The following is a 13,584-nucleotide window of genomic DNA, read 5'->3' on the forward strand; positions in this document are numbered from 1 at the left end:
GTTAAGTTCTGAGGCAGAATATTGGTCTATGGCATCTACTGCTGCTAAACTCATTTGGTTGCTCTTGTTATTGCGTGACATTGACATTCCTGCCATGAAGCCACCTACTATTTATTGTGACAACATCAACGCTCTTCACATGACTATTAATCCTGTCTTTCATAACAGATCAAAGCACATTCAGATAAACTTTCACTATGTAAGAGAGATTGTTGCCCATGAAAATCTCATTACAAAGTTTGTGAAATAAGATAGACAGCTTGGAGACATTTTTACCAAGGCATTAGAGAAATCTCTATTTGGAGTTTTTACGGGCAAACTTGGCATATGCAGTCAACTTAGTTTGAGGGAGACTAAAAGCATTTTCGATAATATTGAATCCAACAAATCGTTGGATAGAAGGGATAACACTACATTTGTGGCTACTTTAGTGGATAAAAAGTGACGGACCAAATATGGAGATCAAATGAAGGAGTCAGTTATCATCAAACCTCAAGTGATTATCGATAACATGAAGGAGTCGGTTATCGATATTGATAAACCTCAAGTGAAGAGTCGGTTCCTCAAATGAAGGGGTCAGTTATTCTCAAGAGACCTCAAATGTTCAAAGAATCGGCTATCGATATCGATAAACCTCAAGTGAAGGAGTTGATTCCTCAAATGAAGGGGTTGGTTATTATCAAGAGACCTCAAATGATCAAAGAATTGGTTATCGATATCGAGAGGCCTCAAATGAAGGAATCAGTCACTCAAATGAAGGGGTCAGTTAGTAGTTACAAAAATTAGTTAAGGATGGATCAATTGAATTCATGGGCATACTTTGATCCCTCACTTTTAGCTTTGACATTTTTTCATCTTCTTGTATTTAAGCATATGTTTTCCCCCTATCAAAATAAGAAGTAAATTCCCTCTTGACGTGGACGTAGGATTATCATATCTGAACCACATACATCTTATGTTTTGTTTTATTTTTCTCTCTCTCTCTCTCTCCTTTCTCTTTTCTCTTTACTATCATCTATGAGTGAGTCAAATGGAGCGGTGGTGACGAGGACAGTAAAGAATTTTGGAGAACAAAACTATGCACAATTTTAAGGTGGTTTAATTCCATCAAGGAGCCTATGTCCACGAAGATACTCTCTCTCAATAATCGATCTTTCGAGAGAGGTTCCCCTTTATTAAATAACAGTTGTGTATATTTTGAGTGTTCCTCCTTTCAAGGGATTTGCCGAATTACATGGAAACAGAAAAATTTTCTTGTTGTTTACTCTTCCCTTCTAGCTGTATACATTCTCTAGAGATTTCCATTGCCTTACACATTAGGATAGTCTAGCCATTAGGTCTATTCTTTTTTTATTCTTCATTTGCTCTGCATGGTAATTCTTGATATACCGATATCTTATGTGAAGCTCTCATTTGGTGTGTCTTCATGACAAGATTCACTGGATCCTGTAATTAGCTCAGGATCTGCTCTGTTCTTCATTCTCATTTCTTCTAACAGATAGAACACAAGTTATTTTTTATTTCATTGCTACTTTAACATCATCCTTGCACAAAAGCGCCAAGCAAGCTTCCATAAGTAACTTCATCTAGTTCAAAACCAATTTTTTGCATCAGTTGCATCAGCTCTATTGCTTTCTCAGCTTGGACACTTTGGCCATGGCTTGCTATCATAAAGTTACAAGAAACAGTGTTATGTTCAGGCATGATTCCAAAGACAGATTTTGCATCCTCCATATTGCCAAATTTTGCATACATATCAATCAAACAATTTTCGACCAGAAGATCCAAATCATGCTCAGATTTAATAGATAGACAGTGTAACTGTCTGCCTAGTGAATTCCCTAAACTATCACAAGGATAGGGAGGAACACATGGTTTTTTTATCAATGCCAAACTCTAATTCCAAAACTTGGTCATAGACATCTCTACTATCATACATTTTTGCATTCCTAGCACATATGCCAATAATGCTCGACAATGCAACAACATCAACCTGAACCCCATTCCTCTGCATCTTGCAAAACATCTTAAATGCCTCATTGACATGATCAGTTAGTGCCAACCCACTCATCAATGTAGTGCATGATACCTCATTCGGTGTGGCCATCCCGTATGCATCGCATAAACACCCACATTTTGCATACATACAAACAAGGAAATTCTCAACATAAAAATCGGAATCAAACCCAACCCTAGCAACCTGACTGTGGCATTGCCTTCCCATTTCCAAATCACCCAGTTTACCAGCCACACTAAGAACACTAGCAAGAATGAAATGACTGGGCCAAAAGCCTTCCCTGTTCATCTCTTTATAAAATATCAACCCATTGTCCTCATACCCACTCTGAACAAACCCACCAATCACAGTGTTCCAAGACACCACATTCCTCTCAGGCATTGCAACAAACAATTGGTGGGCATCGTCCACATTCCCATGTTTGAAGCACGCATTGACAATGACATTCCACGAATAAACATTTTGTTGGGGAATTCCCTTAAATACTTTGTGGGCATTGCCCAAATCACCAGATTTTGCAAAGAACTCTATGAGTCTGTTGCATAGGAATGTATCATCAAACAATGAGACTAAACATTTGGCCAAGAATAACTCTACCAAATTTAAAGTGGTATTTTTGGTTAATGAATGATTAGAGGAGGTTGGCAAAATGACAACTTAGAGGAAGAGAAAATTGCACTCTCAATAACCATGACAAGTGTCAACAGCTCAAGCTCGAGCTCATGCTCAATTCATATTTAAACCTTGTTGTTTGCATAATCATATATAACTTTTAACCCAACTTAATAGATTGAGGGGGGGCATAATCCTACAACTTTTCTTACTGAAAAAGGAGAAATCTTAAAAAGGAAATTAGAGGAGTTCATCACATTGAATGTATATATTGTGCATTATTAGTCTAAATAATTTATGCATGATATATTTATAAGATGTCTTTATATGTTGTTGTATTTCCTTCTAGTAGGTGTGAGCAAATGTTGGATTTACCTAACAACTAGGTCTCTCACGTGTGTGGTGTGCCTAACAACTTTTGGATTCATTCTCGAAAATTATCAGGTTTTATTTTTCTTTTATTTATATTTTATTTTCTATCTTGTTAAAATTATTACTTGAATGATGAGACTATTACCCACAATGAGAAAATTTTAGAAGATGTTTAAATGAAAGAAAGTGAGAAAATTGTCACTAATTTAGAAAAACTAAGAATAATACTTGAAGAAATTCATGAAAATATAGAGAAAGAATATGAAAAAGTAAATGAAAAACTTCAAGAACATTTAGAAGATGAACCACAAATCATAGCTGATGATTCTAACAAACCCAAGACATTGGCCAACAATAGATATAAAATTATGAGATTTATTAGTTGAAAGATGTCCAATTAGAGAAAAAAATCCTCTTGATAAAGACTCTAGACATTTTTTTATGTTCTATTATTATCGAGAATTGCCAAATAGAGAAAAACATGATAGAAAATGGTTCATTTATTCAAAATATATTGATAAAGTGTTTTGTTTTTATTGTAAGTTATTCACATTGAAACCTAATAAAACTCAATTAGCTAATGAAGAAAGTAAATATTGGAAGAACCTTAGTAGAATATTAAAAAATCATGAAACATCAAGTAAACATATTATTAACATGAATGCTTGGGTTGAGTTTGATAAAAAAATATAAAAAAAAAAGAAATTTAAAAAAAGTATTCAAGAAAAAATTAATAAAAAATATTAAAAAAAAGTTTGGTAAGCATTATTGTCGTTATTACGTCTCTTGCAAAAAATAACCTAGCATTTCATGACCGTAAATGTAATAAATGGTCTTGGATTTGATATTAATAATGTAAAAGGACAATGTTACGAGAATGGATCTAATATGAAGGGAAAACATCAAGGTATGCAAAAAAGAATACTAGATTTAAATCTTAGGGCATTTTACATACCCTGTGGTTGTCACAATCTTAATACTTAGTGATATGACTAATTCTTGTCCTAAAGTTATGTCTTTTTTAAGAATTATATAATATATTTTTTACTTATTTTTTTCTTCTATAAAATGATAAAAAAATTTGAAAGATACGTTTTCATTTCTAAGTCTTAAACCATTGTCCACAACACGATGGGAAAGTGAGGTTGAAAGTGTTAAAGCAATAGTATACCAAACACCATACATAAGAGATGCATTATTTAAATTATCAAAAATTAGTGAAGATGATAAAATAAGAAGTGAAGCATAAAGTTTAGCTACACATGACATAAAAGATTTTGAATTTTTATTAGAGATGATTATTTGGTATGATATGTTGCTTGTCGTTAATACAATTAGTAAAAAATTTCAATATAAAGATATGCATATTTATGTTACCATAAGTCAATTAGAAGGCCTTCTTAAAAGTTTTTAAACATTTTAGAGAAAATGAATTTGAATCATCTTTAACTCGTGCCAAAGAAATTGCAAGTAACATGAAGATAGAGCCTATTTTTTATGCAAAACATAAATTTTTTAGGAAAAATCATTTTGATGAGATTGTTAGTGATGAATCTATGCAATCAATGGAAGAATCTTTTAGAATTAATTATTTTATATTTATTGTTGATCAAGCCATCTCCTCTATTAACATTAGATTTGAACAATTTAAAAAATATGAAGATTATTTTCATTTTTTATTTGACTTAGAAAAACTAAGAACACTAGATAATGAAAGTTTAAAAGCTTGTTGTATTAAACTTACATGTTTTTTAAACTTTGATATATATTTAGATATAAATGACTCAAATTTATTTTTAGAGTTAAAAGTCTTAGGAGAAAATTTAGAAAAAGTGATAAAGAATCTAATTGACACACTAACTTTCATAAAAAGACCAATTTTTGTTTTAAATGCATACATTGCTTATAAAATACTCTTGGCCATACATGTTACCATTGCTACTGCCGAAAGAAGTTTTTCAAAATAAAAATGGATTAAGTCATATCTAAGAAAAACTATGTCAGAAGAAAGATTAAGTGGATTAGCTATGCTATTTATTGAAAGAGATATAATGACAAAACTTGACTATAAAGATTTAATCAATATATTTGCTTCATTAAAAGCAAGAAATGTAGATTTAGATAATATTTTTAAAATTATTTTATATTTTTTTGGTGTAGTATGATAAATATATATATATATATATATATATATATATATATATATATATATATATGTGTGTGTGTGTGTGTGTGTGTGTGTGTGTGTGTGTGTGTGTGTGTGTGTGTGTGTGAACCAATTAGTAAATATAGAGGATATTAAGAATTTAAGAAAAAAAAGTGCAACCCCTTTAATAAATAATAGAATTTTTATGTACAATGAAAAAAAATTTAGGGCCTCATTTGGAGGCTTCGCCTAGGGCCTCAACTTCTCTTGAGTCGTCCCTACATGAAGCAAACAACCCCCTTACCCTTTTGTTTCTTGGGAAGTTGTTGAGTGAATAATCCCTTTTTCTTTCCTACCATGAATGAAATAAATATAAAATCATCATGGTGGGAAAATGCCATGTTGGCATAAATGAGCTCCAATTTCTTTGACAACCTTGTACTTTTCATGCATGAATCCTTTAATACCCCCCCCCCCCTGAAAGCATTTTCATGAAAAGGCTTAGCTAGCAGATTTTTTAAAAATTCACGTCCCTTCCCATAAAAGGCGTTTTCTGTCATGAAAATAAAAAACAAAAAAAAAGGTCCTAAGAGAAAAAAAATAGGGCTTGATCCATCTAGAGATTTGATAATGTTTTGATTCTAGAAAATGTTTTGACTCTCTCTCTCTCTCTCTCATTCACAGGGCAAAGCCAAGAATTAAAGCTAGAGTGGACACTGATGCATAGTGACTCAGGAATCAACACTTCCACTGGCAACTCATGACTCGGATGGGTCAATTCGATGACCCGTTCAACTACATCTAGTCATTTATTAACAAAAAAATTGAAGTACCGAATAACAATACTAGTGTCTTCAATTATAGATTAGATAGCATAGTTCAGGTACAACATCTATAGAACTCATTCTAACTTAAGTCTTGCTTTCAACATTCATAAATTCATTCAAACACATTTTAACATGCCTATCAAACATTTAAACATGTAACTTCATAATGTGCCCATCAATTCATTCAAAATTATAAATTTATTCTCTTCTCATAAATTCTTTCAAATATTCAAACTTAAAAAACAAACATAAATTCCTTCTACTAACATTTAAACACAAACGTAAATTCATTAAAACACATTCTAACCTACCCAACAAACATTCATACATTAACTTTATAACCCACCCATCAATTCATTCAAAAATATAAATTTATTCTATGCTCATAAATTTCTTCAAACATTTAAAGTTCAAACTCAAACATATATCTTCAAACACAAATATATATCATTCAAAGACAAACATAAATTATTTCTAATATTTAGATACAAACAAAAATGTATTCAAACACATTTTAATCAGCCCATCAAATATTCAAACATGTAACTATATAACTTGTCTATCAATTCATTAAAAAATATAAATATATTTTATGCTCATAAATTCCTTCAAACATTTAAAGTTTGAACACAAACATATATCATTCAAATACAAAAATAAACTCATTCATTCAAATAAAAATACCTTTCATGAATAAAGCAGTGTGACTAAGCTCAAGTTTTGATTAAAAAAAGTATAAACTACTCAAAACAAAAAGAAATATAGAACATATTTAGTAAATTTTATGTATTTCACCAATTTATCTTTATGATAAGGTCATTAAATAAAAGCATGAACCCAATAAACAAAAGATAATAAAACAAATAGAAAATTGAAATATACTAACATGTTTTAAAAAAGATCAAATAGTTATTCATTAACTTTTATAATTGGCCTCATCGATTTTTTATATTTTAAAAATCATTCATACTTAGTTCATTGCTAATAATATCAAATATATCCTTCTCAATGTAAGAAAAATTATTTCTATGACAATAAACTATATTAGGAAGTGCAAAAAAAAAAACTATGAAACTATAGAATGTCATAATTAGGAACCTTGGTTGAAACTAAACAACATTCTTTAATAATAAAGAAAACGATTTAAAGACTGCAGAGTAAAATAATAACATGCTTGTATACTTCAAATTTAGCATTGTTTGATATAAAGACCAAAGAAAGTACCTTCTATGAATAATATAGTGTGAGTAAGCTCAACTTTCAATCTTAAAATGCATTCAGCAAGACATGATGAAAGAACACAAACATCCTATAAATAAATAGCTAATAAATTAATTAATCTTCCTAAAATTTACAAAGAACATCATAAATATTTTAGAAATAATTATAGAAAGTATAAGTTACTCAAAACAATGAAGACCATTAAACATATTTAATAACCTAAAATACATGCTAATTGAAATAAATACAAGCTAATTAAAAAAAAATCTAAAATTTTCATCTATGCTAATTGAAACAAAAAAACCAACAATTCTAAGTTCTAACAAAAGTCAAGTATTGAAACAGAAAAATACATAACACCCTAAAAGCATAATCCAAATGCTAATTAAAAAAAATACAAAAAGCCCTAAACCTAAATGTTAATTGAAACCCTAATTCTTACATCATCAATTATGCATTTATTTTATTTAAGCATGTAGAATCATGTTAAATATTAATTTAAAAATACAAAAATACTTAAATTAAATATTTATTTTATTTAAAACTAAAATAAAAATATAAATGCTATTAAAAATACAAAAAAGCTAAAACTTAATTAAATATTTATGCTATTTAAAAAAATAAATGAAAATCTTAATCGTAGCAAACATCATTCATAGTTTTCATATATAAACAAATTGAAATAAAAAATAACAAAACCCCCAAAATTTCTAACTAAAATCAAGCATATAGATCATGTATAATGTTGATTAAAAGAATACAAAAATAACTAATTAATATTCATCTCATTAAAAACCTAAATGCTAATTAGAGAAAAAACACAAAAGCCTTAAACTTAAATGTCAATCAAAACCCTAATTCTTATATCATCAATTATGCATTTATGTTATTCAAGAATGTAGAATCACATTTACTATTAATTAAAAATAAAAAAATACCTAAATCAAATATTAATCTTATTTAAAATCTAAATGTTATTCAGAAAAAATATAAAAAACTCTAAAATCTAATTAAATATTCATACTATTTAAAAAAACTAAATAAAAACCTCAATCCTAGCAAACATCATTCACAGTTTTCATACATAAACTAATTAAAACAAAAAATAACAAAACCTCTAAATTTCTAACTAAAATGAAGCATATGGATCATGTATAATGTTGATTAAAAAAATAAAAAATAACAAATTAATATTCATCTGATTAAAAACCAAAATGCTAATTAAAAAAATATATAAAAAGCCTTAAACCAATATACTAATCAAAACCCTAATTCTTACATCATCAATTATGCATTTATGCCCTAGATAAAAAGAGAGAATAGACCTCATCTTGTGCGCGTTGCGTCATCAGTTGTGGTGTTGTGGGGCCGGGCTTGCCATTGTGCGTTGTGGGGTAGGGGGCAGGGGTGGAGAAGAGGGGGCCACAGCCATAGGTGGGGTTGCAGGGATTTACAGGATGGGCGACAGGTGGGAATGAAAGGGCATTGTGCCTCTTTGGGTCACACACCCATTGCCCACCTTGACCCGATCAGGGTGGGCACTCCCCACACTTGTGCCCACCCTGACCCACAGAAATCCCCCAAGGGGGATATGGGTTAGAGTGGGCAGTGCCCATCCTTCCCATAATATGGCTCCACCTCTGTTCATGCAATCATAGTGTAGACACCCACACCTAGGGCTGGGGAAGGAGATGAGCAGCTTATCGTTTGGCTCGGCTCAAAAATTGAACTCAGCAAGCTAAGCTACGAGCCAGCTTATTTGGGTAAACACTTCGAGTAGAACATGGCACGCTCGACTTGTATAGGCTTGTTTTACATATTCAATACTTATATATTATATATTTTATATGTATATTATATATATTATATGTCTTTTATGCATTTATTATATGTATTTTATATATCATGAAACTTAAAAAACAGTTTAAAATATAAAAAAAAAAACAAGTCAGCATGTCATCACATATCCAATTCATCTCCCTAAACACGGTCAGTGGCATGTCACTGGGACATAGGTTTCCCTTGTTAGGGTCTGCATTGGGTTTTTAATGCCCAACTCGGCCTTAACCGGGCTTAGGCCTGTCCCAATATCGCTCTATGAGCTGATCAAACTTGCCGTGACCCATTAACAACCCTGCTAACCCGGTCAAAAGTAGACGCCGGCCAAATCAGCTTAGCTTGGTCCATGTCTGTTCTTTTTAAAGATGGGGTACTGCCTGTGGCCTAGCCCATTTGCTCTATCGGCCCATCTAAGAACGGGGCCGGGCCAGACCCGTTGGTAACCTTATGATGATGGAAGCGGATCAGGTCATGCTGAACATGAGCGTTTTTGCTCATGCTGACATCATGGCCGTCCGATTTGCATTTTAAAAAAAGATCAAAAGTCAACAAAACCACGTGGCATTCATCCAAAATGCAAACAGACGGCCACGATGTCCGCATGAGCAAAAACGCTCATGTTCAGCCTGACCTGATCTGCGCCCTATGATGATAGATTTGATAAGATGCCAATGTACATTAAACACGAGAAGATAAAGTCAGGGCCACTTTGAACGTCGTTCATCTTGAAATTGAATGACAACCATTTGAAGGTTTTGAGCTGTTGATTTCATTCAAACCCCTTCGATGCCGTTCATTTGGAGCGATGAATGACATCGGAAAAAGGTGAGGCCCATCAAGAGATGCGTATCCAGCCCATGACGATTTGGATGCCTTTGATCTTGAGATTAATGCATCGAAGGGACCCCTGGTGGGAATACCAATGTTGTCAGTATCGGCATACAATACTAAACTGAATAGGTTATTTTTTAATAAATGTAAAAAAAAAATGATTAAAATTAAAATTTTAATATTAATTTAATAGTATTGACACAAAAGTTTTTTAATTATTTTTAGCCGATTCAGAACTATTCACTTGAGAATCGGCATCGGTTCGAATTCACCTGAATCGTTGGTTAAACGATTCAGGGCCTATACTGACAACATTGGGCAATACCGTTAGGGATAGATATTAAATAATTCTATACTTGAAATCAGCATTTTCATCATTTAGGCTGCTTGGGAGCCTGTGGTGGAGAGGAGAAGAAAGGGGGTGATGGGAGCGGGGAAGAAGATGGGAGATGAGGTTGGAATTGTCAACTACGATGTAGTTGAAAATAGCCCCTCTCCAGTCACTCTCCCCTCTCAACGCCATTGTCATCTCTCAAGTAAAGATATTGACAGTGGACTGAGGGAAAATGGGGCCCCGCCCCACCTAGCTAGCCTGTTTGGAATGGGGATGGGGAATAGATCGGAGATGGCGGTTAAAATCAAAACTCGTGTGGGGATGAAGGCTAGGATGAACTTACTCTTGCCCCTGCCCCACCCCGTCTCCGATCCCCACTAAAAAATTACTATTATACTCTTATACATACTATATATATATATATATATAACATATGCTTGACATTTTCTCTTAATATAATGCAAAGATTAACTGTGACAACAAATTGCTTCAACAAATTCTATGACATAATTAAATTTAATAAAAATATCTCCCACAAAATTACACATCCAAATGCATATGTGCATACACACCAAGGATGTTGGATCCTTATGATTAATTTTTTTTTTTTTAAATGTCTTACACAAGCATACACATCCTAATGTACACACACTAAGGATGCTAGGTATCCTCACCTACCGTCTAGATTGATATCGGAATCTGAAAGTCCAACTGACATCAGCTTTGAACCCCGGACTTGGTCATATGTGGGGTGGGTATAGACTTCACGTTTTGAATACTCGGACCAACTTGCAGTGGAGCTAAGGCCAGAAAACAAACTTAGTCGCTCGCTCTCTCCGTCATGCTCTTCATCACCCACATCTCCTTCTAGGACCCTCATAACTTGCCTCATTGAAGGCCGTGCTCGCGGGTTTTGGCATGTGCATAGTAAACCTAGCCGCAAGACCCTGTCAGCTTCATCCCAGTCAATGTTCTCATGTGCACCCTGGAGCTTAGGGTCCAATGCACTTGAAATTTCCCCCTTCTCCACTAGCCCCAAAAGCCACTCCACAAGACCGGGTTTCCCCTCCTCAACAGGCCGCCTCCCGCATACAACTTCTAGCACCAACATCCCGAACCCATAGACATCGGTCATGACCGATGCCTTGCCGGTCTTGATCACCTCTGGCGCCATGTACCCAACCGTTCCAACAACGTGCGTGGTGTGTGCCAATTGGCCATGCTCATAGAGCCTAGCCAGCCCAAAGTCCCCGAGCCTACCATTCATATCCCCATCCAACATCACATTGCTAGCCTTGATGTCCCTATGCAACACCTTGGCCGCCCAACCCTCATGTAGGTACAACACCCCATAGCCCACATCCCTCAAGATCTTCACCCTAGTCCCCCACCCCAAAACCCCATGGCTACCGCCACCAAATATCCAATCATCCAAGCTCCCATTCTTCATAAAATCATACACCAACATGAACTCCTTGTCCTTCTTACACCATCCCCTCAACCCAACCAAACTCTTATGCTTCAACCTCCCAATACTACAAATCTCAGATAGAAAACCCTTAATCCCTTCATCACACTCATGATTGATGCATTTGACAGCAATCTCAACTCCAACTTTGGGCAATACTCCTTTGTAGACCCTTCTATTCCCTCCATCCTTCAACAAGTTCTCATCATTGAATCCCTTGGTTCCACTCTTGAGGTCATCGTAAGGGATTCTATGGGGCCAAAACTCCAACTCCCATGACTCCATCTCTTTCTTGGCTCTTCTTCTTCTCAGGTACATGTGCCTAACTGTAACTGAAAGGATAACTATGATTATTGTGACCAATGTCGTCGCGACAGCTGCTGATATCACGCCAATCACTTTTGATGACAACTTTTTTTTTATTATTGGCACGAATGAGGGCAAGCCACTTGTTACGATTCTGTTGCCGATCAAAAAATCTGAATTACTGAACCCCCACGCCAGAATCCGGTGGCTCTCCACCAGCTTGCCGACGGAGGCCGAGAACCCCACGAACATTTTGTCTTCAAAGACGCCTGAGAGATTCAGCGGAGTCGAGATCAACGGCCGAAGAGGTTTCCTTGCCCCGGCCGGAGCCACGGAGACGTTGATCCGCCCGTCTTCGCCGCCGGAAAAATCGATCCAAGCTTGGTAGTTGGCGCCGCTGTTGAGCTTGAGTTTCACGAAGGCGGTGGAGTTGCCCGGCCAGTAGCCGGCCGACTCGGCGGCGACGGAGTTGAGGGAGTTCACGTCGATGCCGACGTGGTTATTGTCGGGGTCATCGAACTCGGCGTTCATGAAGACGTCGAATTCGATGGCGAGGATGTGGTTGTCCGGCTGGCCGTTCGAGGACCAGTTGAAGAGGCCGAGGTTCTGCGACGCGCTTGCCGACAGGATCTCGGCGACCGGGGAGAAGAAGAGGACGAGGCCGTGGCCGGGGTTGAAGCCGGGGATGGTGGAGATGGCGAAGATGAAGGAGGTGGAGAATCGGAGGATGGACTTGTTGGGGGTCATGGTTTGTATGGGGGAAGGGTAGAGGGCGTGGCCCATGGAGAAGACCGAATCGTTGGTGAGCTTGAGCACACCGGATTCCAGAGCAGCATCGCCGGAGAAGGAGAGATCCCAAGATCTGAAGCCGTTGAAGAGGAAATCGACGGCTGAGATTGGCCGGAAGATGATCACCAGCACGAGCAAGGCGGCCGGAAGGGCGGGGAGCCTCACTGCCACTCCCATTGGATGCTTCTGGTGATGTAAGAGTTTGATTCATTAGAGCTGTGTGTGTGCGCTTTTATCTGGGAGAGGATTGTTGAAAGGGATCTGATTTTTCTCCTAATAACAGACATGCCATTCGACTCACGAATGTTGGGATAATGGATGCTTGTGATTGTTTTTTTGGAGAGAGAAAGCTGGGGTTACACAACCACACCATTGCAATTCGAACTTGCAACGTCTCAACGCAAGGTGACGTGTGTTGTTTGGATGCTTGTGAAATTGTAGAAGCTACTATCACATATTTTCAAAAGTTGATATAATACCACCAAAAGTGTGATATTTGTAGAATAAAACAACTATTTTTTTGAAATATCACATTTTTAATGCAATATTAACGTGATAAAAACACTCTTTGTATTTATATGTTTTTGCGTATAGTGTTGTTTTTCAATACTTTATAAAAAAATTCAAAATTCTGAAAATATCGCGAGTTTTTTTCCACAACCAGTTTTGTGAGATGGTGTAGAAGTACCCTTTGTTTAGGTTGTTAATGAGAACATAGCTCCTTTGGTCCAAAACGTTGGGCAGTAGATGGTCAAGACTTGCTTTAAGCCAAATTGGGGTTTGGACCCACTCAAATCATTCTAAGGTCTCTTGTTCACATCT

At 35.4% G+C, this 13,584-nt stretch overlaps 1 pseudogene across 1 annotated transcript; it reads right to left on the reverse strand.

Moving 5' to 3' along the window:
* Nucleotides 1-10,686: 10,686 nt before the first annotated feature.
* On the reverse strand, nt 10,687-12,939 carry LOC149843481 (L-type lectin-domain containing receptor kinase VII.1 pseudogene; annotated as a pseudogene). The gene has a single exon (XR_016430985.1). The product of XR_016430985.1 is annotated as an L-type lectin-domain containing receptor kinase VII.1 pseudogene (transcript).
* Between the last annotated feature and the right edge of the window lie 645 nt (nt 12,940-13,584).

Source organism: Nuphar pumila, chromosome 3 (genome assembly GCF_984573655.1).
Source record: "Nuphar pumila chromosome 3, dmNupPumi1.hap1.1, whole genome shotgun sequence".
In the NCBI taxonomy this organism is placed as follows: Eukaryota; Viridiplantae; Streptophyta; class Magnoliopsida; order Nymphaeales; family Nymphaeaceae; genus Nuphar; species Nuphar pumila.